The following is a 26,345-nucleotide window of genomic DNA, read 5'->3' on the forward strand; positions in this document are numbered from 1 at the left end:
AAAATAACTTCAGCCCCTGTGGAATTCAACACCTGCACTCCCCGTATGAACCACTGACTACATATGTCTCTGCTATCGATGTTCCTGTACTGTGTTTTACCGCCAGTCTTGCCCTGAAGCAGGCCTGCTTGAATTATCTGTGACCAAAATGTGAACACTCCATGAGCACAGACTGTGGGATATCTATTGTACAATAGAAGACTGCAGATGGGGCATGGGGGGAAAGGGTTTTGTGTTTGCCAGATTTCGAAATTGCCCTGGTTCATCTCATGAAGACACTTACCTCATTTTTATTAACTACACTGTTTTTAGGGTTCATGTTTGAAATAAAAGCCAGTAAGGTTGATTAGCAGACGAATGAAGTAATTCGCAATGTCGGTATGTGTTATATAATAATCAGAGGTTTTAATCCTGATAGGTACGCTCAGCCTCTCATCCTTCAAGGGTGGTAAAACGGTAGCATTGACATGAGTAATTGTCCATGTTACCACCAGGTAACAGTGATTCGGATCATATAGTGCAACGTTAATGTGCAGTAAATGATTGATTGTACAGTCTTCTTTAAGAGTGACAGGAGCGTGGGCACCATGGGTAGCCTTCCATATGAAAGCAATAGGAAAAGGTTCATATTTTCACACTTCTTAACAAATCCTCTACTGTAGCCTAAGGGTGTGCGCCCAGATTATGGAATGATGTCCCAAAAGAGATCAGAGTGGACCCATCATTCTCCTCCTTCAAAGCCAGACTGAAGGAACCGCTGATTCTGAAGGACTTTCAAGCTAGAAGTATATCCTGTCCTGAGGTCGTGGATGACTGTTCATAACGAACCCTTCCCGCACTGAGCACGGTCTCTCTCACCCCTTTTTCTTCTCTTACCCTGATTATCTCCTGTTCTCACCTCTCTGTGAATTTGCTACACAGAATTACACTCTCGCTCTCAAACCAAAATCTACTGCCTCTCTCATCTCTCAGTAGATTAAATGTAATTGAACCACGGTTATTGCCTTTGGTGTGACTACCTCTGTGTCTGGGAGAGTGCAGATAATGGGAAAACTTGCAAGCTACAGGTGAACCGCGCATGGAGTTCTAATCGTGCGTACGCTTGTTTGATACCAACCACATAAAGCTCCACTTGAGACACCCATATTCATCTGGTGCGTCACCTGATCCACCAAAATCATTTGAGTGAAGCCTCGTCCTAGCTAACTGAAATCCAGAACCAGGTGGCATGAAACCATCTCTGAGTTCGTCACACAAAACAAAGGTGTCTATTGAGTACTTACTGTGTGTCATTGGTGGCAGGTGATGGCTTCTGGCACTCATTTTCGGGGACCAGGACTTATTGTTCCTCGTCCGACTTTTGTCCCACAACAAGAGAGAAAGGCAGAAAAGGGAGAAATAACCGAAAGATGGGCAAAATTGGGATAAAGGGAATTGGGGGGTCGGAGAATTACGTATAAGAGTGAAATAAAGAAACTGGAAGTGCAGGATAGCGGAAGAGAGAGGCATGATGTGGAATCACGAGTACGCACTTGTGGTGTCTGGCAGCCCTAACATTCGGCCTGTCCACGACAGTCTTCAAAGAAAAACTTTAGGCCCCTCACTTTTTTAATATATATTTTTTTAATTATACACTGTCTTAGAACTTGGAACATGTTTTTCGTAACCAGCTCTAGAATGGTCATGTTAACTAATTGAAAACTATGACACGCCTTTGTAATAACCAATCAGCATGTTATTAGAGTTACCTTAAAGTAATTAAATGTGCACCCGAGTTCTAATAATGTTCTGGACCCTTATAAGGGGAATGTGGACTTTTTTGGCTTACAGCATTATTTTCCACGAAGGGCGTTTTCGTCTCTAGGAGCGAGTCCACTAAGTAACCTTTAAACAACCATTCCAACTGAATTGTGAAAATCTCATAATGTTATTGTAAAGTTTTACACACAGTGATAAGAGCTTGGGTGGTCTGTATTTATTTATTTATTTTAGCCAACATGTAAGAGGTATTTCTGGTGTAAATCCCATCTGTTTACGATCTTTTAGTGTTTTTTTCATTTGAATGTATATTCATTTAATAAAACCAATAAACTGTAAGCTGCATACTAAGCTGTTGCATATAAAACATTAAACATTCACCAGTATCCAAAGCTTCAATAAGGCTAATCAAATAATCACCAATATCTAAAAGTGAATCCATTGCATTATCAGGACCAGTAATTATTCCAAAAAGTGCTTCGATTTTAGTAGCAGTGCAGTTAGTTGCCAGTGGCTTAATAAAAACTAATCTCAATCGCTAAAGGAACTTGCTAGAATTTCAGCTGTTTCGTGGCTCAGTGGAAAGGCTAACACCATGACCTAGGCTGTGCCCTTGCCTAGCAGTCTCCTAGTGTGGCAAGTGACCCACATTGATCTACATTAAAATGATAAGGGGTAATGGACATTTTAAGGTACTTTTGTTAGTAAATGATCACTTATACAAACCTTAATATCTGAAATATGCTTTTTAGAAACTCTGGAAGATGAATTGACCTCAGTAGACAGCTAAGAATATGCTTTTTGAACCATTGACACATTCAGCCTAAAATGAGATTCAGAAGAATATGGGTCATTTTAGAATGTTCCAAAAATTGTACTATTTACTCCTTAGTCCGAATTTACTGCTAAGCAACAATTATCTGAAGATAGTTGCGTTGGTTTTCAGGGAAGTGTTTTTGCACAAGTAAAAGTACTGACCTATGCTAAGGACAAGTAAATGAGATGGAACGATTCTAAAGGCATGGAGGATCTCCTGCTCTTATACTCCACACTACCACAGCCCTCCCTGACTCACTCGCCCCCGCCGTATCCACATCGAAAAGAAGCCAAGCAGCCACTAATCGTGAAAGCACTTAGAAATTACCATTAGAAGTAGGACATTGCATAGCATGTGACTGTAGTCAGTGTGCCAGAAACCACTCTTACTTATAAGCAACTGTAAGCCTAGTGAACGAGTATTATGACACCCAAGCCATAGGTCTGGTATTTCATGCCAGTATTTTGGCTCTGTCAGTGCTTCTTTTGTCATGGACCCTCACTTTAAAAAAAATAGCTAAAAGCAAAAATATATACATTGCTTTTTTGGTCTCAAAAAGGAAACGTTGCTGTAACATTCACAGGCACTGAATTAAAGTATTTTGTGTGATCTACTTAAGAAAGAGCGGAGTTTGGATACTCACAGTGAAGTTAAACCAGTGGCTGAAGTGGGGCGATCTACTGTACCAAGCGGTATGCTGCAGCGGGTGTAAGAAAAATGTAAATGGCTCAAAATTAGACCCGTAGACCAAAGAATGAAGAGGGTTGGCTGAAAGTTGCTGTAATTTATTTTTGTGTGTACTTAACAAGGGACTTATTTGTGTTGGGTGGAGAAGTCCTGACTGGAAATGACCTCAGACTTTAACTACTGATCTCTGGACGTGAGCAGCAAACATGGGCAAAGCTGAAGGTTTGGTGTTGGCTGATAGAAGTTTGGTTTTTATCAGGGCTTCTTTTGTTTTGGCATGGTTACTGTAAAACGTTTGTTGGGGTGGCTGCTAGGCCCTCACGACTATAAGAAAAAAAAAAATTAGCTAAAAGCAGAAATATATTTTGGGTCTCAAGGTACACATTGCCATAGCAGTCCGGAGGCATTAAAGCAAACTATTTTTTTTGTGGATGTGCTCCTTGCGAAAGAGTAAAATGCAGTCACTTGCAGTGAAGTTATTCAAATGCTGTAGTGAGCGGAAGGATAATGTTTGACACAACAGACCACTGGATGAAGAGGGCTGACTGAATCCTTTCTAGATCGAAGGGTCTTGGCTAACTTCAAAGCTAAAAATATTATGGATTTACATAGTTTTGAGCAAGGTATCATTGCTACTGAATACAAATATGCCAAAGGATTGACAAGAGTAAGGTACCAGCGGCTTATATCTTCCTGTTCTCTGCAGGACTTTTGTTCAAATCACATCTGGGCTGATTTAACATTTTATGTTTTGGAATTAGCTAAAAAAAAAGGGTACGTTTTGAGATTAATAAATAGCACATCTGTACTTCACAAATTACAGCGGTTTGTTGCATCTTCTGGCAATTACCAACATCGTTAAGGAATAGTGGGGCAAAATGGCATTTATGTCTTGGGGCATTGCTGTCAAAGTTTGGGGTGTTAAAACGTGTGCAAATAGAAGGTCTGTTGCGGCCTAAACATGGTGGCCTTCGAGGCCAAATCTTTTTATCTTTTCAGCTAGTTTCAAGATGTGTAAATATTTGCTAAAACTAAATTTAAAATCTTATAAAATGCATAGAATTATACAATTTTCCCACTTGATTATATTTTTCTGTGGTGCTTTGTACCACAAGGTAGCTGAAAGCGATTAAACTTCCTATGCATTTCTTTTGGAGTAGTATGTCATGCTTGCCATCCTAGGACAGCAGCATAGGTCGCATTGCAATTTTACCTCCATCCTGGAGAACAAAACCTCCATACTAAATATTGCTGTCAATACCATATTGGGGGTTACAGCATTTTTATTACAATAATAGCTGATTGCAAACAAACTCTCACCAACCCTTCTTTTTTCTTGATCAAATTTATTATGAAAGTTACTCCAGAGTCCTTTTAGTAGAGAAACTAAGATGTTTTTCACTTCCTGTTTTCAGCAGAGATAACTTCGTTTTTAACCTTACTCTTGTTTTGGCTCTTTTTTAAATTGGTGTGTGGGTGTCCTGATATTTAGACTAAGTAGACGGTTTGCGATGGGTCGCCTTTCCCTCCTAACCAACAATTACACGGTCTAGTTTTATTTTTCCTGAACTGCCACGTACTTTATTTTGCCTTTTTCCGCTTTTTTATCTTCTCAAGGTGTTGGTTTAGAAATCCTTGAAGACTTTGGCTTATGGCAAGTAACTCTGACACCTTTCTAACTTTGAAAGGGGGTTTGGTAAAGTTGGTTGATCTTTAAGTGTTGTTAAAAACCTAAGTTTGCATTATATATCTATAACCTGGGTATATCACAACATATTTTTAGGTCTGTCCTTGGTCTATGTGCTTCATCTATTAGTCTGTTAAATTGTCATTCACAGTTTGCATCCGCCTATAACAGCACACTCCATAGGGCAATGATTAGACCTCTTTATCCATTGGTTCCCGTCGCTTTGAGTGACTGCACAAAGAAAGTACACATTACTTAAAAATGGCTCTGTTCTCTTCAATGTGAGATATCCGTTTCAAAGTTTGTTTCATTTTACTTCTTTTAAACTATTAGCTTTAAATACTGGCTAATTACCCACTGCTACATTTGCTTTCAAATTGGATGCCCTGTTAAATGGTGATTTATTTATTTTTTTGTCTTATTTTTAGAATTGTTGCTGGAAAATTAAGGCTGTGTGTGCATCTTGTGTGCTTGGTTAGGTGGTGATTTATTGTAGTCTCTTTCACAAATATTATTAAAATGCGTGCCACAACAGAGAGTCTTGTTATTTAATAAACATTCTAGTCTAAAAGCCACAGCTTTTTTATGTTACTGTTTTTTATTGCAAACATATGGTGGGCACATTTAGATGGCTGCATGTTTTTTCACTTTTCATTTTGTGCCATAGTCTTGCAATAAAAATAACCAATGCATCACCTTGCTAATGCCAGAACTTTTGGCTGCATCAGTGCTTGTTTCATATTGTGTTTTTTTTTTTTTTTTTTTTTAAGTTTCTATGGCATGGTAATCTGCATTGCTAGGGTATGTTGTCATTCACATGAATTACAGGTTTTGAAAACAATGCTTTTTGTGAAATAACCATACCCAAGCACGTATTTCTTTATTTTAAAAACACTATCCTGTCACTTTCCCATCACTCATCTTATTTTCTGTTTTTTTTTAAATACAAAATGCAATCTGATGCAGCAAACCTTTGAGACTTTGCAATCAGCAGCCAGAAATAATGCACATCAATCATACATGACTTAACACTTCAGTGTATTATTCAGGTGGGACTCTGTAAATGGAGTGCAACAACAACACACTCCATTAGGTAATTCTCGAAGGTGCATGCTCTGAGAGCTTAAATAATTCCTTAGTTAAATTCCCTCTTATTCCAAAGAGACTACTCCTCAGCCAGGCATCTGCTCATTGACTGTGCTGGCGTGGAATTCCATTGCACTATTTTCATTAAACTGTTAAGCCCAGTCCATCCGCAGCAACTTAAAGGTCCTCTCCAACATGGATCTATGAGTGGGGCTGATCCATGTTGATCTTCAGGATATCCACTTAAGATACATTTACATACAGTAAATTTAAACAAGTCATTTGCGAAGTTAGTTATTAGGTTTAAAACCTGGCTTGTTTTAGCCCTTTATGGGCCATCAGTGACTGCCTACAAGCTCCCTGGAGATGACAAAATTGACTTTCACCCATCACAGTTTCATCATTGTGAGCAACAAGTGTTCACAGTGAACCCCAGGGGCTTTATTCCCCCTGGATGATGTTTACTGATGTTGTTTGGTACAATGCATTCATCTTCCCAGTATATATTGACAGCCATAAGATGATGGGTGCAGTTTTGATGGATGGGAGGTTGGTGGTGCATTTGGCATTAAGAAACGGTAGGATAACTTTATTAGGGTCGAGCCTGCGGTAGCATGCGCTAGCAAATGCGTCTCCCTTGCAAGACACTCTTATAAACAAAAAAGGGCTTGGAGACCGCATGTTCTTTATTTGTTGGCTTGCTTGGCAGTATTCTTTAAAGACTTGCAATTGGTCACTGCAAGCATATCATCATTTCTGTTCCTGTCCAAAGAGCAGGGACCAAGCACTGATTGATTCAACTTAATCAGTGCCCGTCTGCTGCTCCTGACGTGACTGAGGTACTCTTTTATTCTTTTTAACTTCTAGTGCCCTGCAAACAGAAGACGTGTGATTGGCAAAATTGTGCCTAGCAGGACGGCCAAAATTGCAAAGTTTTTCTTTTCTTTTATTGTTTCTTTCTTATATGTAATTTCCAAAATTATGCTTTAAAAATAATCGTGTAGTACACCCCATTCCACCTCACTCTAATCCGGCCCACTCCAGTCTATGCTAGTCAAACCCACCCCATCTCACCCCCCCCTCCAATCCACACCACTCAATCCAATCCACCCATCTCAGTCTACTCACCCCAGACCAGTCCACCCCACTCCAACCCAAACCACTCACCCCAGTCCAGTCCTCCAAACCCACCCCACTCCAATCCACAACAATCTTCCCTGCTCTGATCCAAAACAGACTGACTTCTGGGCTCAGTGTTGGGTTTACTTCTTGGTGATGTGTAGTTCGAGTTGAGTGTTGAGAGGAGCAGTGGTGGTGTTGGTTCAGGTACAGGTATCTACACCAGAAGAGTGGATGACACCATACCTGAGGCATTGATGCCTTATGATGGGGTGAGGAGTGGCATGGGGAGGTTCTAGTGAATAAAAAAGCAAGGATGTAGAGGAATCTTGAAAATTGCCAAGGGTTAGATCTGGGGAAATAGAATGTAATAGTAATTTTTTTTAAATTTTTTTTTTATACCTACTCGACATACCGGACATGCGTTCCCTGCGCCACTATCGGTGCTTATACTTTGGAAGCTTGAATGGAGCTGATCCAGGAACAGCCTGAAGAATGTGTTAGGTTTCACCAGCACATGCGCTTGCACGCATGCTTGCAAAATCTTTTGTTGGTAAAAAAAAAAAAAAGTAAAAAGGAGCTTGAAACCAACGCCGTACTTACTTGAACTTACCATTGGCTTACTCCAAAGTTGTTCTGATTTACCTGCTTCGGATTGGCCAGCATGCCGTTTTCACGTCACTTCCTGTCTTTGTCTTCTTTACCAATCTTGCTGTTAAGTTTCCTGTGGACCAAGTACTCCTTCAAGTCACTTCCTATTGGACTTCGGCCAGTGCCCTTCCTCTGGTTGCGGCGCTCAAGGTACTTCTTCTATGATGTCTTGTTCGCTGACATCTACTTTCTTCGCTGCTGTCTTCTTTTTCTTCCAACATGCCATCTTCTTACTTTGCTCACGTCTTTATTCAATGCCTTTTTCTGTCTTCTTTCTTCGTTGCCATATGTCTTCTTATTTCTTTCTGCATACCGTCATCGCTATCTTCTTTACTGCATGCTGTCTTCTGTCTTCTCACACCTTCTGGCGCTGGGAAGCCTTTGTGTAGCCATGCCCTCTACAAATCCAGTATACTAAACTAAATCTTCTGCCGTCTTCTGTTTTCTTCTGTCTTTTACCGTCCTCTCTCTTCTTTTGCCTTCTATTTTCTCCCGCCTTCTGCCTTGTCTTATTTCTTCCAACATGCAGGCCAATCCATTTCGCCTTTGTCTTTTTTTTCTATGTAACTGGCTTACAAATACCTGAAAAATGTTATAATAATAATAGTTTGTTTTTAATTTAATAAAACAAACATTATTACATTTCTCATATTTGTAAGCCAGTTACATTGAAAAAAAGACAAAGGTGAAACCTTTGGCTTTGCCAATGCATGTTGATTGGGCTATGGTGAAAGGTGGGACGGCTGGAGAATACAGGCTACAGTGGCAGCGCTGCACGATCTCTTAGGATCACCATTCGGTTTGATCCATGGCTATGAAGTGCTGTGAATCTTCCCAGTTAGAGAAGGAATGTGGTGCACCCGCTAACATCTGATAGCATTGGGCCTAGTGAAATATTTAGGGGGTGGTCATTTGATCACAGATGGGTGTGTTGGTTGTAGGCCAGAAATTGATACGTGGTGCTGCTAACTTAACCTCAAAAAATGTAGGGACGGGAGAACAGTGCTGCCAACAAGAGCAGCCCACCACACAGGATGGAAACCCTGCTTTACCTGAAAGAGGTGCATTCGAGATTATGTGACCGAGATGAGAACACACAGGGCCGACTTTAGGGCGATGCGAACTTTGCAACCGCAGCTGACGCTGACCTTAAGAATAAAAATGTCAAGATAACTCAAGTCATTAATGTTCCTACTGGAGAGCCATGGGGTTTTGACTAATGACAATTTTAACTCCTAATGTAGCGCAGAGGGTTAATGTGCCTGTTGCAAAGAACGTGTACCGTGCAGATCACAGAACTGAGGGTGAGTGAACTATGCGTAGCGCTATAACGAAATGAAATGCATGTGAGAGAGGTGCTATGTATAGATGAGGGGTGGTAGTGAGAGAATCCGTGGAGATGGTCATGGTGGGGGGGGGCACCAAAAAAAGATTGTCGCACCGGACGCTACCAGCACTAAAGCTGTGCCTGGGCACACAGGAACTGCAGCTAGGATTGCACAACCCCACTCAAGGCCTTAATATAAAAACGCAGTATTGATGGTCGGCTCGCTTTCAGCTTTCCCGAGCGTGGCAAACGACTGAGGTAAGTTGTGAACGCACTAGAGTAGCCAGTGTGTCACGGGCCCTAGTTCACGGAAGGGAATGGGACCCAGACTCTTGTCTGAACTCTAAAACACGGTAGTGATCTAAGCTCAATGGTCCCGGAGCCCCTGTATGAACGGGTGACACATTTGTTCCCAGTATCACTCGTTTTCGTCTAGTGGTTGAGGAGCCGGTCGAGTACCGCTCCTCTTCCGGGCATGCTTTATGCAGGCAGTGTCCTCCTGCTCTAGTGCTGCCATAGACCAGGAGCGTGGCTACCTGTGGTGCAGCGGGTGCAGTGACACTGGGACCAGAGCTCTGATGGGCACATTGATCCGCAATAGTTGCTGTATTTTAAGTAAGAAACGGGCAAGCCACTGAGAACTCGAGCCTGGCTCTGGCCCAGCTCGAGGTCTGGTTGGAGCCTCGAGCTTATAAGGAGGCAAGTCATGTGACTTCTGCCCGTCTCCCTCTACCTAGGTAAACACAAAGTATTAACGTTTTAGCTAAACAGGATTGACAGATATATGCCAGTTTAGATGCTGATTTGCACAAAGTGAAACAAGAAAACCTGGAAAAGTTGCAGCCTTCCCTCTTAACAAAAATTGTTTGATTTTAAGCAAATATTTGATTTTAACGCTCCTCCTTTTTCTTCTCCATCGCCTATGAAAGCACCTTTAAATACATGGGTTCAGAATACGGCTGTACAAAAACCTATTGGGTTTGATTAATACACTGTAATGTTGCTTTGTCTTTAAAAATGTGGGCCAAATAGAGAGTTCACATGACTACTATCGTGCCTCTTAGTTCGCTAATGGCCCGGTCACTAGATTGTGTGCGGGGCCTGCAATGGTTCTAAATTCTTTAAAGCTATGTCTTTTACCAGCTGCTTCTCAGTGCAGTGCTATAATGTGCCTTATCAATGTGAAAGCTTCCACGTGTTTAAGAATGTTCAAGTGCCTTTACCATATCTTAAAGTATGTTTGATGTGTGATTTACATTTTCACCACTTGCATGTGATCTAAGATCCAAGTCAGCCCCTTGGCTTGGCTCAGGTATGGCTCGCCCTGTTAATTTGTTGGCTCGACCACCTCTAATTTTACTGCATCAACAGCAGCCAGAGGGGCCTGTTTCCTCCCTTGCACCAGGGCCCATGCCACATGCTTGCAGGCTCCCCTCGTTCTATATGGCCCACCTCTCTGTGGGAGTTGGACTTACACCCCCGAATTTCATTATTCGTCCTCATTGACTCCCCATCGGTCTTTGATAGATGAGGCTGCCAAGCCAGGCTGCTGAAGTAATTACAGAGAAGCCGTAGGCGGCTCAGCCCGAAATGCTGCTTTGTTCCGTATTTTCCCTGCTTATTTATTTATTACTTCTTCCAGGTAACACGCGTGTTCTTAGGGAGAGTGAGGGTGTTGATGGCCTCTGACCATCATGGCAGCTGAATCCCCTGTCTGACTTCAGGTGTAGGTCTGGTGGTGAAGATCTAAATCAGTTATTGCTAAATGCAGGGGCGTAGCTGCCATTGGTGCAGCAGGTACGCTGCACCGGGGGCCAAGATCCCAGAGGGGCCCATTGAGCCCTGGTCATTTCTGTAGTGGAATGGGAAATTTTCCTTGCCTGTATCGGGGCTGGTGGCATTGTTGCTAGGGTACTGACTAAATGCATTCAATTGCAGTAGTTCCCAACCTGTGGTCCAGGGACCCCTGGGGTTCTGCGAAGCCTCCTCAGGGCGTCTGCCACTGCTTGGAAAATTAAATAATATTAACAGATTAGGTCCCGACCTTTCGGAAATGACTCAGTGGGGGGACCCTGGATTCCAATAAAGATTCAGTGTGGGTCCCCGGACTCCAGTAATGATAAAGTGGGCATCCACAGAAGCCAAAAGGTTGGGAACCACTGTTCTACTGCATCTGAAAGGTCACCCCCCCCTTTTTTTTCTTTCCCTTAACATTAGCGTTTTGCAATTCTTGCCTCCCACAAGCATTATGGCGCTCTAAACTTATCATTCATGTGATACTGATGAGTCCAAAAAAAGTTAAATGCACCTGTGCGGATTTCATCTCTCGGTAGTGCCTTTCTTCCCCAACCGCGCACATTTTCTTTTCTTTCACCATTATTCTTACCTTTGTAAGGAGTATCGAGGCGTGTTCCTACTCCATATTATTTCACGCTTTTCTACTCTGCCCCCGCTTGCTATTGGCATCTCCTTTTCTGCTTCTGAAATTCTCAAAATAATAAATAAAAAAAATGTTTTTGTCTAGAATGGCGAGATTTGAATTTGGCACTTTTAATAATTTGCTGTCGTTCTGACCTTGGCTCTGTACCACAGAAGCCACGTAGTGGGCGTGACTTGGTGCAAATGTTTGCCTCTACGCGTTCTGCATGTAATAATTCTACATACAAATCCATCATTGAAGGTCATAGGGGAAGGGAAAGAATATTAATGCTAACTCGTCTGTTGATATGAGAAATTGAACCATGTACGTGCCAATTTTACTGCATTTATTTTCTTCCTTCCCTCACTGTGAAGTATATTTAAAATTCTGATCGAGGAATTGCAATTTGTAGTCAAAAGGCAGCATCTTGCTGTCGGAAAATGGCCCACTCTGTCCTTTGTTGCGAGCCTTTCTTTGACAGCTGCTGAACAGGAAGACATGGTTTTATAAATAGTTGCCCTCGCCGGTCCCTTCAGTGACGTTCAATTCCCGAATGTATTTTAGAACTGCGGATGCGTAACTACACCCTCTAACATGCTGTCACCATATCCAGAAAAAAAACCGTCCTTGACGGATACATACCACAGGGCCCTACTGGGCCGCTGCTCACCTGTGGGCAAATAACACTGGAATCCGTCAGATCAATTGGAGACCTAGGACTACCAGAGATTCAGGCTTTGTATAAATGTATTATTAATAACTTTCTTTAGGGCCCTGTGCCACTTCAAAGATTTTGGAGCCAAAAAAACAGATGACCATAATTGTGGAATGTAGCTAAAATAGTAGGGTGTTGCGACTGCCCACTCCTACCTGATGACTTCTTGTTAAGCTTTGGAATTTGTAGAGAAAAGGGTTTGGTGGTAATGGATGAAATTAAGAGCCACCCTGAAATGCCCTTAATTAACAAACTGTGACATGACCGAAAATCTAATCTGAGAAGTCTCACATCATAAAGTTAATTAAAAGAAAAAGGAAGCTCGCTACCTTTCCTATATCCTGTAAGATCCCTAAAGGGAACCTGGCACCTCATCATCTGACCCCCCCCCCAGTCCTACATCAGACATCCCTCTGTGGGAGTAATTGGCTAAGGACAAACATTTATAGCCAGACAGGGAAAACTGATGTTGCACTGAGGGGTAGAGGTCGGAAAACTATCCACAGGCCTGTTCTTTGGGCACACCACAAATTCAGAAACTGTGTGGATTGGTAAACTCTATACTCTTTGGGGAAAACATGGAAATATCAAACATGTCAAATGAATACAGGTGCCAAACCAGGACAGCAATGCCAACCCTCTTCCCTCGGACATACAAATATATATGAAGTTGTAGTTATTTTTTTATGCCAAATCTGAATTTGAAATATTTCCCATCTCCAGGTGAAATTCGACTTGTGTGCTTCTTTAGACAGAACTTGAACCCTGAAATATCTAAACGCTATTTGACTATAAAGCATCTGTAGCACAGTCACAGGACTGTTCAAGTTTTCTCTAAGTAGGGGGGATCTGCACCACACTGTGCAAGCTTTACCACGTACAATCTGCACTGGTGCCTGCAGTCAGTTTGTCACCATTGCCGAACAGAAGCTTTACTGCTCCCTCTCCGAAAAATCCCAGAGTACACCAGGAAATAAACTAAAAACATTACCTCCACACAGTAGTGAAAGTATGTGTAAATGGCCTTTGCCTGTACAGATGCAGCTACTCGTTATCCTAACGTACTTGTTTGCCACTTAGAAATGCTGGTATTTTCCCCATTAAAAGTAGTGCAGCCCTGGTAAACTGGTACTTCTATGGTAAACTGATACCCGTACTGGTTTCACGGAGAGCTTCCCGAGGCTTGGTACATCACCGGCCCTCAGTATCTGCTTTTTCAGTGAATTTTAAGGGAATGTTGGCTCATTGTCCTTTTATCTCCTCTGGAACACTGATGTCTTAGTTAGTTATTAGTGCAGGCAGCTAACTTACTAACCTAATAAGGATGCTATTTTACCTAGGTTTACTGGAAATCAGTGAATGGAAATGCACCTCTAATGCAGAGGGAAGCATGGCCTGCCCTCAAAATATTGGGAGCTTGTTTAGCAGGTTTTACCACATCTTGGTGACAAAGTTGCCTATGGAGTTTTACATGTGAAAATGTGGCTCTTGTCCCTATTTTACACCATTACCCATAATTTGAAAACAGGAAAGAGTGTGATATTGAAAAAAGAATCCAGGGATTTATTTTTCCTAGTGACTTGCATTGGGATGGGGTATGTTTTAGACGTGGGAAAAGGTAAATTTAAAATATTTTTTGCCTTTAAATATCGACAGTCTCCTGCTTAGCCTGGTCTACTGGCTTTATGCTCCCTCACCCCTCCATTGCCCTGGTCTCGTTTGCACAAAGCAACCAGAAGGAGAGTACATCGGTGTACCCCAAGACAACTCCGCCACCTCATCCTCAGAATGAACAAATAAACTCCATACCTGCAGAGGCCCAGGGTGCCAGGCCGTAAGCAAATGCACAAAATCAAAATAGGCTTTTGATCAGGTGGATCTGCTACTTAAGCGTTCAAGTAGGGGGCGTGGCCTGTCAGGATACTAAGGTAAAGCTTCCTATTTTAAACGATTTTGAGAGCTTTGTGGAAAGACCTGATGAGACACCACCGGTAGAGTAGTGAGTATACCATGGGCCCTAGTGCAAGCAAGGAAAATGACCACTTTGGTTGCAGTAGCGGTAGTAAAAGTCAGCCTTGTCAACATTAGCTGGGCCTTCCAGGGCTGTGATGTGCAATGTCAGCTACGTCTTGGATACCGCTTTCCTCCTAGATGGAGTACAGGAACAAGGAAGGGAGAATAAAAGTAATTCAAATTACTGATAAGTAATCCAACAATTAATTTAATAGTCTCCTAGATTTCTGTTTTTTTATATGGCTGCTGATGACGAATTTGTGCTCCCATGGTGTTGTTATGTAGGCAAAGCAGCGTCTTTTAAATATCGACTGCCATTTTGTCCTTAAAACGACCTTTTAGTGGGAGGGGTCTCAAAGACAATCTCATCTCCAAATTAAACTACAAAGTACCACAATCTGAGCAGCAGGTAAGCTGCTGGTGTTTGGAAATGCCTTTCGTTAACACCTCTCAGGGCAACGTCCCTGAACCCACACCTAACGCCAGTAAAATTGACTTTTAGTCATTGAGATTAAGCGAAAAAGACACAAGTGAATGCTGCAACGTTGCATTTGTTTTGTGCCTTTTAATTTTTGCTCTAAATTATCTGGAATTTTTTTAAAAAAAATGTATTCCATGATGACCTTACAATTCGTATTTGTCCATCGTGAGTCCTCGAGTTTAGGATCCATGCTAGATTTACATGAAATCAATATAAAATACACTTAACCGAAGAAGCTAATTTGGTAATCTTTTGTTTGTCAGTAGCCATTGTGATAATCTAGCATGAATTGGACCCTTGTGAAACAACCTTGTTGAAGTACTGACAGCAGATAGCTGTGATAGCGTGCAGCCATGCACGGACACACTGTAATTTTAACAATTTCAATTTTCCATATTTTCACTTAAGCTGATTATTTTTTTTTCAACCTTTATTTTTGCATTTTAATATAGCAACTTAATAACAAGTGCATGGATATGTCGGCCTGCGTACAATGTATACTTTTAGATGCAATCATTGATGAATCAGATTCATATAACCAATACAGATAATGGTGACAGAATAATAAATTACATCTATTCAGTTAACTTTCACTCAGCAGTGGTATCTCCCACAGGTCTGATTGGGTAATTGTGTCTTGTGATTCTGAGTCCCCTGTGTCCGAGTCCATATCTGTGTCCTCGTATTTATTAAAGGTGCCCAACATTCCCTTCCATGCCATCAGGTCTCCCTCAACCTCCTCTGCACAAGTCACATGTGCTGTTCCTCAGCAACCCGCCCCCCTCCCCCCCCCCCCCCCATTCCAGGACGTCCTTTACCCATAGTGCCTGACTATGGGGCCACACCCCAATCCAGCCTATCACCACTCTGCGTTTCACAAGAAGCAGTGCTAGTTGCAGAAATCTGTATGAAGTCTTGCAAACTTTAGGTTGCCGGACTCCTCTCCAGCAAGCATGCACCTGGTGTTATTGTAATATCAGTCCCTACTCTTTCAATAATAGTGTACTATCTTTTCCCAAAATTCATGAACCCTCACACACAACCATGCTAAATGGATGAAATAGGCTCCCTATACCCCGCAAGAGGCACACTCTGCCTTCTTGTTGGGGGGTCAGTCTGGTTGAGTGTAGCCTGTGTTATGTATGTACGATGTAGGAAATTAAAGTGGAGTAATTTTAATCTGTTATTACAGGAGACTGATGTTACAAGACCACAGGCATGCTCCCAGGCTGAATCTGCTAGGTTTCGCTAATGTCGAGCTCCCAACCCACCCTCGCTTGATATTCCTGCTCTGTCTGATCCCCCTGGAGAGCCTCATAAAACAGGGAAAAAAGGTGCCCAACTTCCCCACCCAACTTAGCAATCCCTGTAAGGTCAGTGAGGGTGTGGGGGCCATTGGGTATGTGTACCATAATTCCTTTGCCATGTTTTCCAGTTTGCCCTAATGTAGAAAATGTCACTGTTCCACCCTAAATGTGTCTTGTGCTTCTGGGAACGTAATGAAGGTCTCTCCTGGGTTCAGGTCCCCCCTGCAAGCAGACAGCCACCCTACTTTCTCCACTTCTCCATGGACATGGTCTGTTCAACAGAGTGGAAGGCCTCTAGTCCCCAGAAGGGCAACTCCCTGTCAAATGGGCCTCTGCTCAATATTTTCTTCACCACTGTTTCACATACATGTGCTGTGTGTGCAACCACATAGGGCATTACTGTGGCTGCTTGGCCTCCTCGCATTAGGAGACGCGGTAGTGTGTGTCCCCTCCCATTGATCCCTGTAGAAGTCTTTTCTCCCAGTTGGCCTCACTTGTGAGCCATCTGGCTGCATGTTGTAAATGTGCTGCATAATAATACAGGTGCATGTATGAGAGTTAATCCTCCCTTTTCAGGACCATTAGGGTGACCCTACTGCATATCCGTGCCCATATCAAAGAGGTGAGCAAACTGTCAAGGAGGCCTTGAACAATTGTTCGTGTAAGGGGAATAATGTGTTCTGGAGGAGGTAAAGGCATTTGGGGAGAAAGACCATCTTAGCCACTGCTGCACGTCTCATCACTGACAGAGGAAGTGTATTCCAGGAGGCAATCAAGTTGGTGAGTTCCTGTATCAGTCGATCGTTATTAACTCTTTGGTGCTCCATCTGTGTCCTAGTGACCATAATACCCAGCTGCTGAAAATTCATCCTCTCCCATTTAATTCCCAGTGTCGGTAAGTGATCTCGGGGCAGTCCTGCCTGTCTTCTAAGGGAAACACTAATGTTTTCTTCAACCTGTTGCCCCGAGAGCTGGCCAAATTCCTCTATGTGTTGCAATAATATAGGCACTGCCTCTGTAGGGGACTGGATGTATACCAAAGCATCATCAGCATACAATGAGATGACGTGGACAATCCTGTGTACTCTTATACCTGAAGTCTACAATTTCCTGTGCAATAGAATGGCCATGGTTTGTATTGCCAAAGCAAAAAGGAGAGGTGAGAGAGGACAGCCCTGTCAAGTGCCTCCCTACACCAACCATGCTTCAGATACATTTCCTCCTACTCTTAATTGGGCCATAGGTTCCATGTATAGGAGATGCACCCATTCTTGATGGTTCGGTCCGAATCCCATGCCCCAGAGAACCCCCAACAGATAACTGTATCTCACTGTATCGAATGCTTTTTCGATATCCAAGGACACCGGTGCATGGTCCTGGTCTGAATCCTCCGTCCCCTGTAAGATGTGTGTTGGGCACCTCAGATTAAAGGCTGTGCTACGTGACGGCATGAACCCACACTGGTCATCATGGACCAAAGTATGGATCACTCCTTGCAACCTCACTGACAGCACTTTGCAGAGGATTTTTACACCAGTGTTAATCATAGTAATAGGTCTGTAAGAGGAGAGGTCCTCTGGGTCTCTCCCGGGTTTTCAATAGAAGGTTAATAACCCTTTTGTGCATTGTTAGTGGTAAGCTCCCCAGAGTTCATGCTTCAGTGAAGACCTGTAACGCTTTCTCTCCCAGAACACCAGTGTACATCTGATAAAATCTGGCTGGGAACCCATCACATCCGGGGGCTTTCACCCTGTTCAAGTCCCAGAGTGTTGCCTGCATCTCCTCCTGTGTAAGGTCCACCTCAAGATCCCAAGCATCGTGGGGTGTGAGATGCTTTAGTGTTATTCCTGTGAGGAACCCTTCTAACCCATCAGGTTCAGCCCCCACCCTCCTTATAGACTGCTGGAAAGTGGGATACCAAAGCTATTAAAATGTCAGTACGTTGTGTTGAGACAGTACCACTGGGGTCTCAGATGCGCAGGATGGGTGGGATATCCTGTTCTCGTTTCAGAAACCACACCAGTAACCAACCTGATTTGCCCCCTTCCCTATGTAATACCTGTCTATAGGAGGTGAGAGTATGTCTGTTCAGTGAAGTCCATAGTCCCTGGAGAGCTCATTGTGTTTGCATTACCTCAGCTCAACCAGTGGCTACAGTTGCTTCAGCCTTGTGTAGTGTGGTAAGATTCTGTTCTTGCTTTTCGGTGTCAGCGAGAAGTTGTCACCTAACCCTGCATGTCACCCCCTAATGATGCCTCTTAAAACTGCCTTAAGGGCCTCCCATTCTGTCACCCTGGACTCCGCTGATCCAAAGTTACCTATATATGTCTGGAGGGCGTCTCCCAGGGTTTCCTGACGAGCTGTATCTGTTAACATATCTGGTGGCATGCACCAGTGTCTGGGGACATGTGCGTCTGCGCCCCATTTCAACGAAAGCAACATTGGAGTATGTTCAGAAATGTATCAGCCTAAATGTTAGGTCCCCTGTAATGCCCGGAGGTCAAGGCCTGTAATAAGGATCCTATCAAGACGGCTGTATGTAAGGTGGGGTCAATGAGTGGCATGTATATTCCCGTGTCCGTGGATGTAAAATTCACCAATTATCAGCAAACCCTAGTTTGTGCATAACTTGAGTTAAGGAGTCTGTCACTCTAGGTTTAGTGCCCTGTTTTGGTGGGTGCCGATCCCAGTCCTCACCGACGACACAGTTGAACTCACCAGCCCATACAATGGGAGACCCTATGCTGTCCTCCAATAATCCTTGTATTGTGAAATAGAATTGCCCACAGCCAACATTGGGGCAATATAGAATTGCCCACAGCCTATATTGAGGTGATATGGGGTCAAAATGGTTACGGCATTACCATCCAGTGTGCCCTGCAGGAGGACATAGTGCCTTTCCACATCAGCCTCACTATAGGTATGACAAAACTGTACCACCGGGGCTACCCATATTGCCACTCCTCTGGCATACGAGAAGTGGGTTGCAGAGTATAAATGTCCCCTCCATTTTTTGGGTAACTTTTGTACTTCTGTAGCCACAAGATGTGTCTCTTGGAGACAGGCAATCTGAATTTTATGGCACTGAAGATAGGCCTTGGAGATTCCAGGAAAGAAGACCTACTTCTTCAGTCGTGATAGTGTTCTATCCCTACCTAAGCCTGAAGCCACCCCCAACAAGGTGGGTGGTGTGAGCACGTGATTGCTGCAGTAAAGGATAAGTGAGAATTTCTGCTCATCCATGCACAACTTTAAATGCCATTGTGAACCTGAGCTAAGGGTAACAAAGGTAACCAACCCCCCACCCCGGACAAACAGTGGAACAGGTATAACCATAAATACCTGTCATCCATAAATCTCAACGCTGCCAGGACTAGCAGCCTAAACCTACCCATCCCCAACAGTTCTACCACTGACATGGAAATGGCACCCCACCACCCCATTCCTTCGCATAGCTAGCTGCATCATACATAACTCAGCGTGGCAACCAAGTCCTTAAACATTTGAAGTAGATGATTATCACATCACCTCTGAACTATGGTCACCCCCGTAACAGAAGTGACACACACACACAGTAATAAAGGGTGGTAGAATGAAGGAAAACACAGAAGACTCTAATACCAAATGCCAATCAAGGCCCCCCTTTCCCACATCACTTCTCTGACGGTTCTGTTACTGTTGACATCTCTGGGCTCTATTTGATATCCTCCATCAGTCATCGGCTCTGTGGAGGCCCGAGCTACGGTGTCGTCATCCCGCTCCACAATGCACCCACTGTCCTGGCTGTCCAGTGCCAGTGTGCTTCCTTCCCCTGACCTCTCACGGGACCTCCGAGTGGATGCATGTGCTCCCCACCAAGGGTGCACCGTCTCCCCCCCACCCCCCATCTTGTCCCAAAGCATTTTTTCCCACATCTCCAGCCACCATCACACCTGAGAGTCATAAAAGTGAGTCTTACCCCCGAAATCACTCGTAGGCGAGCAGGGTTAAGCAACCTATATTGAAACCATATTGAGCGTAATTTATTATTGATCTCCAGAAATCCTTTCTGGAGATCCGGTAATCATGCACTTTGCTGGTATAATCAGGGTACACAGAAATGTTTTGGTTTTCAAAACTGGTATTTTCCGATTCCCTGGCTGCTCGGAGGATATTATCTTTGTTCCTGTAATTAAGAACACGCACTGTGATGGCTCTCGGTGGGGGGGCACCAACGCATAATGCGTCCGTTCTATGGCAAAAAATGGTGAGAGGTCAGTAGGATGCATGGTCTCCCTTATCCAGTTCATCTCAAATTCTTTAGTCTGTGCCCAATCAGCTCGTTCAGGGAACCCCAACAAGCGCAAATTATTTTGCTAAGACCTTCTCTCTGTGTCTTCCACAAGGGATTCCAGGGTCTTAGTTGTTGTAACAGAGGCTAGTTGTTTCTTTAAGGTGTGACCTCCGATTGCAAGTCTGAAATAGTCCCATCTGTCACAGAACCCTATCTGACACCTTCCAGTTGGTACGGAGGAGGGCTACCTCCAGGGCCACCATTTCGATTTTTTCCTTCAGCGCCACACGAGGTCCCTGAATCGCTGTCATGAGCTCTGCTGTGGAGGGCTCCTCTACAAAGGTGGGTCACATTGCCCCGGGCACCCACCTGATGTCCAGAACGGTGGGGCAGGGTAGTCTCTGTGACATATTGGTCCATTGTGTTCCCTTGGAGGGGGGCCAGCTTGCTTAGATTTGCCCATGGGGGACCCAGTCACTTTGTGTCCGCTATCGTCGATGGGGCCAGCCAGTACTCTGAGTAACTATGGGAGGGGGGAGGCCCCCAGTGCCAGAGCCCTGCTCTCCGTTCCAGTAGCAAGCCTCTGCGGCTTAGAGCCCAACATATTTCCCCTTTATATGTCTCTCACCGTGTCTCCACTGTGTTAAGGCACCCACTGCACAGTGTGCTGTCAGTTTCACCAAGTCTCCAGGCGTGCCCCTGTTGGAAGGCTCAATGCCATTCAATCTTATGTCCAACATGGTGGGCGCCCCTCTTTTAACAACCACCTGGGGTGCCCCCACACTGCAGCGTCGGCTTGCTCATCCAAGAGAGGAGTGCCCCCACACTGCCGTGTCGGCTTGCTCATCCAAGGGAGGAGCTCCCCTCATCCTGTGTTTTGCTTCCGTAAATTCAGGCCTCCCCAGTAGGCTGCAAACATCAGGCCCCGACACACCAGACAACCGTGCGGCACGGACGAGCCTTGTGGTCTGCAAAACGCAAGAGATGGAGGAGGCCACAGGTAAAAATTCTCCATCCCGGCCTCCGTCAAAGTGTCAAGGTTCACTGTCTAGTTGTCCGGCCCGGTGGCCTCAGCTGCTCTGCTCCCCGGCGGTGTCTGGCCCTCCAGAGCTAGGCCCAGGATGTTGTGTGGCTGTGACTGTCTGTTTCTCGCTCTCCAGGCTCACCTCTTTTTGCGGGGGCGGAGTCAGACCCGAATAGGCAGCCACAGTCTAGGCCCCCATTTCAGCGTCTCTGCTGGTGGTGTCCTGTGTCAGTCGGTTCTCTAGAAGCCGGCTTAGAATACTGCGCCACTGCCGCCAGCCGTCCCTCCACGCATCTAGGCCACCTCCTCTTCCCCAGACGATGTCAGACCCTCAGGGGCGGCTTCTAGTTTAGGTTGGCAGATAGTGTATCACTGCCCCGCTGCCTTTCTGAAATGGCGGGACAATACAGTAGCAGAATGATACAGGATTAACCGGGGTGGCCCCAAAACCGTGAAGGAACACGTCCTTTCGACCATCTTGCGTGGCCGCAACCCCCACTTTAAGCTGCCAACTAGCTTGTTTAGTGCACATAAGAAAATTGAGGCTCTGGAAAAATAAGTTATTTGCTAAGGATCACACAATTTCCTACAAGGGTGAGGCTGGAGTTGGAAATACGGCCATCTGGTTCCACAGCTGACCACTTAAGCAGGCCCAGAGGTCATCCCATGACTACGTCTGCGACTGGTTTTCGGGATGACGGTAGGCCGAGTCCTGCTCGCGCCGTCGTGTAATGAAATCTTCCGGTTTTGACGCCCAGCGCCGCCCGGCTTTATTAATAATTAATTAGAAGTTATTGCCCATTATCGTCCCCTGTGGCGAGGCGGCGCGAGGCAGTGATGCTCAGCTTCTATGTAGGTCAGAAATCATTTCACGCTCGCGCGCTCCATTAATTGTGTGCGTTCGATTGCTAATTGAAACGATCGCTGTGATTGGCTGTGCGGGGGAACTCTGCGAAGCAACTCTTCACCATGAAAAACTGATTCGATTCCGAAACTGCGAGTATCTTTGTAAAGTATCAGTGGCCACCGCCTCCTCAGACCCACAACTTGTTCTCCCACTCACATCCTCCCAGGCACTCCCTAGCAACACTTAATTGGCACTGGCATCCATATTTCTGTATCGGGACTTATTTTTCATCATGCGACTTTTTGACCCGGAAAGAAAGGAAATCAGACAGATCCCAAAAGAAAAAGGGAGAAAAGAAACAGGAAGACAAAGGGCGATAGAGGGAAACCGCGGAGCTAGAAAAGACCCGTAGGTCTGAGTAGTGACAGGAAGTGTAGTGTGTGGTGATGAAAGAGGCGCGGTGCGAAATTATACCAAATAAGCAGTGGCCCTCCACCACAACCCCCCAAGTGTGAATGAAATGTTTAGTCGGTGAGGTAGCTCTTTGGTTTAAATCCCTACAGCAGAGGTTTTTCTATATATCTTTGTGTATATTTTGATTAAAAATGCCAGCTAGGTCGACTTTGAAGCTATAAAATAAGCCTACATTGAGTTGTTTAAATGTCAACTATTTCACGAAAGCAAAGCGACCGCTCGTGCATTCTGTAAGTGTATGTTTTCGCTGCACAATTCTGACAAAACATGCAAAACCCAGTTCTTTCCCAATCTTAGACTTTAGGGCGGCCTAGGCTGAACGGCTGTTTAAATAGCACCAAAAACCAACAGTAATTTTTCCTTGATTGATAACACGATGATGGAAATGCATGTGCTTCACTCCATCTTACGCTGTGGGGATTGTAATCAATATATTGCATTGATCTGTAGATGGGGTCTTTCCAAGGGTGAATCGCAATATTGACACGGTGAAGGCGTTGAGGCTGGACAAGCTGCATGGGTGGGGAAGGAGAACTGATATATGAAATGCAGTCTTGTGTAGCCTTCGGAAGTACGGGAGACATCCAAGAATAACCAACCAGGTTCTCAAGTCTGCTTGAATTCATGGTATGTCGCCAGCGTCCATTTCACAAGAAGTAGGCAGGCGATGACACAACTCGATCTTGTTTGGGAGGTGTCCAACAAGGCTCCTCGCTAATGTAACAAATGCAAAGAGTAGAGTTAACCTTCCTCATCCATTAAGCAGTGGTTTTCAAATTTGTTAATGCCGCGCTCCCCAGTGGGGAAAAAAATAAATCGCCCCCCCTCAGAATTTTTCATAGCTATTCTATTAAGTTTCTAATGTTTAACAATGTCTAGACTTAACATTGCAGTTAAGTTGTTACGTTTTAAAAAAAGCAATAAACATTTCTCTGCTTAAAACAAAGCAAAAATACCTGCATAATCCTTCTTTTTGCCAGAGCCTTGCGCCTTCCCCTGAGATCACTTGAGGCCCCTCCCTTGCATTAAGCATATATTATATGGCACAAGGTGCTATGCCTGTCTTTTGTAGACGAAGGGACCAGCAAATCGTCCTGGGCTAGTCGATGCCTGTGACTTGGTTAGATGAGCTTAAAACAATACCAAGTGGTTAAAGACACGTAAGGTAGGCTACCCGATCTGTTTATTCGTCCCTGGTACTAAGAACCAGCAGCCTCATTTGTCAAGATGAGGCTGCGGGGAGGGTGTTGTGTTTTTTGCACCCTGACTCGTTTGAGACCTCACCCTTAACTCAACACTGGGACGGGTGTGTTTAATACGGCGCATAGTACCCGTTTGCAGGGAGTCACAGAAACACCTCCCCCATTAATATGTAAGGGGCACGAGCCCTTTTACAACTCTTTGGGAATGGCTGCGAATGCAGGGATTTGTCTGCAAGGGACAGTAAACTTCCATCGCCTCTTACAAATTCAGTGACCTATATATTAGACACTGGCCCATGACAGAAGAGGGGCTGCCTTTTTTTTTTATAAAGAAAAGTCAGTTAATGACTAGGCGAAGCATGCAGTGGTTCCCTGGCCCAGTGATTGCACCCACTGATGCTGATAGCCACATTTCACATGGTGGAAGCGGTCCCTGGAGAATAGACTCCAATTTGTAAAACTTTACCACCCACTTTTGGGCCTTGGTAAAGGTGAAATGATAAGGCTCCACTAAAGACTAATTGGGTGGGTTCCAGATGGCACAGTTACTGTACGGAGGAGAGGCTGGGCGCCACTAAATAACGAGATCGCTGCTCTTGGCTACAGAGAAGTAATCTGAACTAAAGACCGAGGTGACTGATGCCTGTGATAGAGTGATATATCTCGGCTTCACTAAAGTGCAAAACGGCTAGGCTTAACTGAAGTCTGTGGTAGCAGACTTCCACCCCAGAGTCCAATCTCTCACCATGGAAAGACAGTTCAGCCTAGCAATGTGTCCTGCCCACTTCTAGCAAGACTTGTTCGAAGAACCCAATTATTTCTCATTGGTAATCTTTACTGTCTCAGAAAATACGGTATTTAAGTGTTTAAAAAAACGTAAAAGCTTCCTGGATACCACTATCATCATTTATATGTCCTTCAGGGTGTCTAGCGCAAGTACCTGAAAGGCCCGAACAGTAGTGAAAGCCAGCTCAAACTGTCCTTCAAGGTTTTTAGGCCAGTTTGAGCTGTTTTTTGGAACTGGAAACGCAAGGTCAGAGTCCAATTCCAAGTATTGATACAAGGGCACCCTACTCCCTAATGAATCCCTAGTAAATTTTAAGACCATGTGTGCCCTTCCAAGTTCCCATAGCTAATTATGGTCTCTAAAGAGGGGAAAGCAATGCATTTCGGGTATCCATCCAAATTGGGTAGGTCCTTCCCTTCCTTGATTGGTCGATTGTCCTCCAATAGATTTCTAAGGTCACATTTTCTAGGACCCAAGGCTTGAAAGAATGTCCTTGTGAGCGGGACACGCAAATGAAATGTTGCCATTTTACAGAAGCTGCTTACAATTATTTTTTATTTTTATTTTCCAAATACCCCTGCCACTCTGAAACTTGTGATGAAAGGCCTCAATTCACCTATCTAATCAGCCACTAAAATTTATTTTACTTTGATACTCAGTTACACACGAAACTGAAACCCATTCAGAGCCCAGCATGTGCCCCTTTGTCTAGAGATGATTTCCCTGGAGGGCTCCATCGCCCTGTAATTTCCTGAGCAGCTTGCACAATACTCGCTGAGATTTATTTTTAGCAATGGAGTATAAAATATTTACCACCCACTCCCCCCTCAAAGCGTTAGAAGTGGAAATCGCTCTGCGCCGCGTAGCCCTGGGGCACCGAGCTGGAAGTGTGACTACGGTGATAGCTCACACGCAGGAGTGTTGTGGTTCCTTCTAATGAGTGAGCCAGTACACGTCAGCAGTAGGCTGGGACTCGTACCCACAGCAGATTGTAGTGGTGCAGATAAAACAGGCAATGAGTGAGAAGCGTGGCGCTGCTTGGGTGCTTCCGTGCAGAAAGGATTTGTGTGCAGTCCCTGCACAGGCACCGCTCTTGCTTCCAGGTAGCTGCGCATGAATATAGTTTAACAGCATTAAATAGTGCTTGTTTCCCTTGACGAGGCTCTGAAGCGCTTTAGAAAGCAGGGAGCATGCCACACAGTCAGGGAGTGCTTGTTAGAATAATGGTTTGCAGTGTGGCCTATGTGGGAAGCAATTTGGTGTTGCACGTGATGGAACCGCGTGGGGCTCTCATCTTGTCTTAGGTCGTTATGCCTGGGAGTGTAATGGCGAGAAAAGGCTAGGGGCAGAAGCGCACGCACTTTACCTAAATGTATGTTTGTCTGTTGAGAGGGTCTCTATAGGATCCACCAAGGAGTGATAGAAGAGCACCCCACAATATGTCTAGATAAAGTTGTGCAAGTGCTCTGCATGTTCCTCCTGGTGAATGCCCCCCAGGCATGGGTGGGAGGGAACGGGGAGGGGGGGGGAGAATCTCAATATCGGAGTCCCTCTGGAAGCAACAGGAATAGCCCTCAAGCCTTCACACATGAAGCGCAGCTATAGTCGGCCACTGGAATTATGCGGCAGGAGAGGGCCAAAGTATGCGGCAGGGTTGAGTAAATTATGTGG

At 44.5% G+C, this 26,345-nt stretch overlaps 1 protein-coding gene across 4 annotated transcripts in view; it reads left to right on the plus strand.

Annotated features, from left to right (window-relative positions):
• Positions 1 to 26,345, plus strand: part of C4_2H1orf21 (chromosome 4_2 C1orf21 homolog) — a 316,947-nt gene that overhangs the window by 30,880 nt on the left and 259,722 nt on the right. The window contains exon 2 of one of the 4 annotated variants that reach the window (XM_069231631.1): positions 16,644 to 16,847. The exons of the other annotated variants lie outside the window; for them this stretch is intronic. The gene's annotated coding sequence lies outside the window, so the exon portion shown is untranslated. The remainder of the gene's footprint in view (positions 1 to 16,643; positions 16,848 to 26,345) is intronic. 4 annotated transcript variants of the gene reach the window in all.

The sequence above is a fragment of the Pleurodeles waltl genome, chromosome 4_2 (genome assembly GCF_031143425.1).
Source record: "Pleurodeles waltl isolate 20211129_DDA chromosome 4_2, aPleWal1.hap1.20221129, whole genome shotgun sequence".
NCBI lineage: Eukaryota > Metazoa > Chordata > Amphibia > Caudata > Salamandridae > Pleurodeles > Pleurodeles waltl.